Below are 5,687 nucleotides of genomic sequence, written 5' to 3'. Positions count from 1 at the left end.
TGGGACCTTGCCAAACACGCTGGAGACGGCTCTGGAGAAGCCCCTCCCCAGTCTGAGAGTGAGGGGCTTCTGGGGGCTGTTTGCAAAAACTAATGTCCTTTGGGAGAGATTCTCTCCCCCTCTTTCTGCCTCTCCCCAGACAGACAGGGGATGCCACCATGGAGCCCTAATGCCACTCACTTGCTCTGGTGATGAAGCGATGGATGGAGGATGTTCAATGTCATCCCTCGCCCTTCTCCTCACTCTCCAAGCCCAAGACAGGCTGGAGAGGAGGGTGGTGACCTGAGGAGTTACCCTGCCCAGCCAGCAGGCAGGGTGATGACACTGGGCGAATCAGCTGGCTGTGAAAACAAGAGTCTGTCTTATTGCCAGGGAAAGGAGAATCTTGGCCAGCAGCAGGGGGTGCAGAACATCACCCTAGTGCAGGGGTGACAGCGCCTCCAGGATCCTGAAATCCCAGCACTTTACACACCTTCCTGGAGCCTCCCAACCCCCCTGGGCTGTCAGAACTGCAACCCCAACCCTACTGATGAGAAACAAACCTGGGGAGGGGAAGCTACTGACTCAGGGTCACACCAAGTGTCAGAAGTATAGATGGGACCCAGCAGTCCTTCTTTCCAGGCCCCTTTGCTAACCACTGCTGCACACTCCCTCCCACAGCTGGCAATTACAAGCAGGCCCTCATGGCCGCTCCCCCTGCCTATGAGAGGGAGTGTGCTCCGCTGGAGACACTGGACCAGGGGACTGGGAGTCAGGACTCCTGAGTTCCATTGATGGGATTTCATTCTTTCCCGCTATTGAAAAGTGCTGGGAATCTCCCAGACAAAGCTGCTCTGACAGTGCTAATCAGCATCTGACCATTCAAGGACGGAGCGCACTGCCCAGGAGGAGGAGTGTTTGGCTCTGGGGTTGCACTTCATCCCAGTCTAGAGAGAGGGGCCCAGCCATGGAGTTTGGCTCAAGAAGACCAATTCTCCAGTTTGTTAAGGGCATTTTGAATTCCAGTCCTGTGATCCAAAGTGCTTGGTGTCATTTGCAAATTTTAGAAGCATGCTCTCCACTCCATTTTCCAAATCAGTAATGAAAATATTGAATAGTACCAGACCCCGGACTGATCCCTGCCAGACCCAACAGGTACATCCTCTCTGTTGGACAGCCAGATATGGAGAAGGGCTCTTGGAGTCTGGGCTTTCAACCAGCTCTGCACCCACATCACACTGATTGCATCTAGACCACATTTCCCTGGTTTGCTTGTGAGACTGTCCTACGGGACTGTGTCAAAAGCCTTAGTAACACCGAGCTAGATCCCATCTACTGTCTACCCACCTTCACTAGGCCCGGAACCCTGCCGAAGAAGGAAAGAGGATTGGTTTGGAATGATTTGTTCTTGACAAATCCATGCTCACTAGTCCTAAGAACCAAACTATCCTGTTGGTGCTGCTGACAAACTGATAGTTTAAGAATGTACTCCAGTATCTCTCCAGCTATGGAAGTGAGGCGAGCTAGTAAGTCTCAGAGTTCTCTTTGTTCCCTTTTAAAGATAGGTCCTGTCTTGTTGAAGGGTGGGAAGATGTTCTTCTTCAGGGATCTCAGACGAGAACTGGAGCACAACACCTGGTTTGTTAAGGCCACAAAAACAGAGGCAGGAACCTCTTCTCTCCTCCTGGCAAAGAACCCCAGGTACCTGAGAGATAGGGACACACATCCATGAATGGGCTTTAAAAAAGGCAGTGGTTAAAAAGTTTTGCCCCAACCATTTCTTGTTTCCACAGACTAGACATTTTAGCAAACTTCAGAATTCCTTGGTGCTAAACACCGGGAAACTCCCCTTTCTCCTTCACAGAGGGTTTGAACGCCCCTTATATCACCCAGGCTAAGGACTGCCCAGAGTTCGAGAACTGTCCCTGTTCCCATTGGACAGATGGGGAGGAGCCTGAGGTCCAGAGAAGGGAAGTGACCTACCCAAGGGCCTACACAGCAAGGCGGTGGCAGAGCCAGAAAGAGAAGCCACCGGTCCTGACTCCTGTTCTAACAACCAGGAAACCTCCATTCCCCAGAGGCAGGGATAGAGCTCAGGAATTGAGATGGTGGAGAAATTTAATTGAAACCATTTCTATCAGAAAATTCCATTCAGACTAAACCACTTTCTTTCTCGAAATCAAAATAAATGGGATGAAAGTTCTTTGCAAAAATATTTTGTTGCAAAACAAAAGCATCTCCTGTTTGTCAGAGTGTGTTAAATTGCCTCATTGCACACAAAGAGGAGACACTTAGATTACAAACATGAGATAAGATGCTTCACTCTGAGCTAAGTAGTTGCTGCTCTTAACAATTTCAAAATAAAAAAAAATACAAATAAAAGAGACTATTTCAGCTAGTCTATTATGTCATAATTTGCACTGAGCAAAGGTAATAGGACACCTCATATTGTGCACTACCCCTAGTGACACTCTCCAATGGATCCCCATCCTCCACCCACCGAGAGGTAGGTAGAAGCGGATCGTTATTATCCGTACTTGAAAGAAGGAGATGCTAAGGCTGAGAAAGGAGAATTGACTTGTCTAAGGTCACACAGCCAGCCAGTGGCAGAGTTGGGAATAGGACCCAAGAGCCCTGATTTTCAAACTAACCATCAGATCTTGAATTTCAAACATTGACTGACTTTAGTAAAGTGTTCTCAAATGAGCTGCAGACCAACACTGCACAGTAATTATTCAGCAAGTATTGTAGGAGAACTGCAATGTTAGAGAGAATCATGAACTATTCAGAGACTATTAATGCACTGAAGCAGCAGAATTCATCAAACATATAACTGGTTCTGACTTATTTCCTTGGTCTTCAAAGAGAGCAACAAGGACCTGAGTCTCCTCCCTGTCAATAACCCCCTGCTCAGCCAATCAGGGTAGAGACTGAGAACAGGAGGCCGAGGGTTTTCACCAGAGAGCCAAAGGATGGCCCAAGTCACCAGTGGGGATCACTGCCCGAGCACTATTTCAGCTCCACATTTCTGGGTGGACCTCCCACAGTGTGTGCTGCCGAGCACTCCCCCGCAACACACACACACACACACACACACCGCTCCTGGTGTTGGGAGGGAAACAGGTGAAAGGACAAAAGAAGAAAGAGACAAAGAGAAAGGAGGGAGGGATGGATGGAGGAAAAGGTGAAACAAAAAGGACAAACCCTAATGTCCCAGTGATTCTAAAGGACAAAATCCCAGGTGCAGAATAAAATTCTGCATCCTTAAACGTGTATTTTCCTTGCCTAGATTTCAACTATCAACAGAGAGATCAGACTGAACAGGTTTCAAACCTCGAGGATGCTCTTACCTTCTAAACAGGGACATCTGTTTTCTAGTAAAATCACAAAAAGGGAAGGAGAAAACTCAAAAGAGGTTCCTCCTGGCGCTCACGTCCATGAACCTGAATACTCTCTCAGTCCTCAAAGAGAGACCTGGAGAAGGAGACTTGCTGAAGCAAAGCCGCAGAGGTCTCTGAGGTTTCCCCGGCCCTTCGCCCCTGTCCTACCTGGCTGATGTTGCATCTTTCTGTGAGGTCACCACCTCCCCACCACCTCTGACCAATAGTGTGAGGTCCTGCAAAAGGCCTTTGTGATGTCACTGCCACACCCCTCCCTTGCTGTGATAACGTCCTGCCCCTGGCCAGGCACTTTGGAGGTTTGAGCTACTCCCTGTGGATCACCCCACTCAAGGAGCATTCGTTCTAGGAAGCAAGCCGGCTAGACAGTAATACATCAGACGCTTCTCCCAGCACTACACTCAGTTTTTCAGAAATTAGTCAACTTTATGGCCAGAAGAGACCATTAGAGCATCTAATCTGACCCCCTGCATAGCGCAGGCCTCCTGTATGACACAATAGCTACTTTTGGGGCAAACACATTCCACAAAGGCATCTAGTTTTCATTAAATGACATCAGGAGATGGCAAATCCACCACTTTCCTTGGTAGCTTGTTCCTGTGGTGAATCATCCTCGCTGTTGCAGATTTGTGTCTTATTTGTAATATGAATTTGTCTCTTTTCACCTTCCAGCCATTGGGTCTTGTTATGACTTTCTCTGCTAGACTAAAGAGCCCTTTCATACCCAATCTTTTCTCTCCATTAAGGCCCTTCAACACTTCTATGAAGTCACCTTTCAATCTTCTTTTGATAAGCTAAACAGGTTGAGCTCGTTCAATAGCTCACTGGAAGACATTTTTCTCCAGCCCTCAGAACATTTGTTGGCTCTTTGCTCATCAGAATCCTGAACCCCAACTGGATGTGGTTCTTGTTCTTCTGCACAACATAGCTCCTGGAGAAGAGGGATCTGCAAATGCACATTCATATGATACCTTTATTTAATTGATGAAAACATAAACTAGACACTAAGAGGATTGGAGCTGATTTCAGCTGATGGACAGCTTCGCTAGGTTTTTATGCATTTGGACAGTGAAATGTTGAATGTTTACATTCATATCAAGCCCCCCATATAGTGGAGTTCCTGAACATAATGGAGAATGGAAATGAAAATATTTTCCTTTTTTTTAAAAAAAAGAAAGAAAGTTATAGAAGAACACTGGGGTTTGAAGTGAGGACCACATGAGCTGCAAACACTCTATCACTGAGCTATATCCTCATGACAACAAGTGCATGGAATCGTGATCTCCAGGACTTTGAAGGACAAACCCTGCTTCATCGACGTCCTTCACCATTCCCAGACCACAGATGGTTTTAAAAATGGGGTTTTATTAAACTTCTTAAATGTGGTAAACACCACAACTTGCACACCCACCGATATAGCTTCTCCCACTGACATAGCTGCCACCTCTTGGGGAAGTGAATCAGCTACACCCACAGGAAAACTCCCTCCCCTGAGCATAGAGCAGTGATTCTCAAACTATGTCAGGACCCCAATGTGAGATGTGACCCTGTTTAATGGGGTTGCCAGGGCTGGCATTAGACTTGTTGGTGCCTGGGGCTGAAGCCAAAAGTCTGAGTCCCACCACCCAGGGCTGAATCCCTCAAGCTCTGCTTTTCGCCCTCCCCCAACTGGGGCAGGGCTCAGGCTTTGTCTCCTCTGCCTCTGCTCAGTGTGGAGGGGCTTGGTCCCTCTTTCCAGGGCCATGTAGTAAGGTGTTTTTCAGCAGAAGGGGGTTGTAGTGAAAGGAAGTTTGAGAAACCCTGGCAAAGAGCCTCTGAATGTGTCTAGACTTGGCTCCCTGTGGCACCATGGGTTATCAGACACTGAAAATACAGCCATGCAGACACCACACACCAACCTTGCCTACCAGGCAAGAATCAAACCTCCACAGAGAGATGCCTGTTGTTTTTTAACCCAGCTCCCTAAGCACTCAGCCACAACCACTTAACAAAGGGGCTTTTCTACACTATGGTTCTGGTCTCACTGAAGGGTTATTTCCAATTGTTTGCTCAGACCAGCATTAGGGAAAATGGTGCCCTGGGCAAAACTTGTACTTTGGCACTTCCCCATTGCCCCTGAATGATCCCCACTCCCCTTTTACTGCTAGCTGCTGCAAGCCCAACCCTTGCACCTCCTTCACCCCTAATCCTGCCCCCTCCTGTGCCCCCTTTGTCCTTAACTCCCTGTGCCACCAGCCACTGCCCCTCTTCTGCAGCCCCTTCACATGGTTCCAGTGCTGGGGGCCCTGCACTTGTTCTGCCTTTCCCTGG

The 5,687-nt window shown here is 48.1% G+C and overlaps 1 protein-coding gene across 1 annotated transcript in view; it reads right to left on the bottom strand.

Moving 5' to 3' along the window:
- LOC127035712 (uncharacterized) overlaps positions 1-1,831 on the bottom strand; it is a 193,376-nt gene extending 191,545 nt beyond the window's left edge. The window contains exon 1 of the mRNA XM_050925987.1: positions 1,327-1,831. The gene's annotated coding sequence lies outside the window, so the exon portion shown is untranslated. The remainder of the gene's footprint in view (positions 1-1,326) is intronic.
- Between the last annotated feature and the right edge of the window lie 3,856 nt (positions 1,832-5,687).

The sequence above is a fragment of the Gopherus flavomarginatus genome, chromosome 16, assembly GCF_025201925.1.
Source record: "Gopherus flavomarginatus isolate rGopFla2 chromosome 16, rGopFla2.mat.asm, whole genome shotgun sequence".
Lineage (NCBI taxonomy): Eukaryota > Metazoa > Chordata > Testudines > Testudinidae > Gopherus > Gopherus flavomarginatus.
Note: the sequence above shows the minus strand (reverse complement) of the source record. Positions and strands in the feature narration are given on the sequence as shown.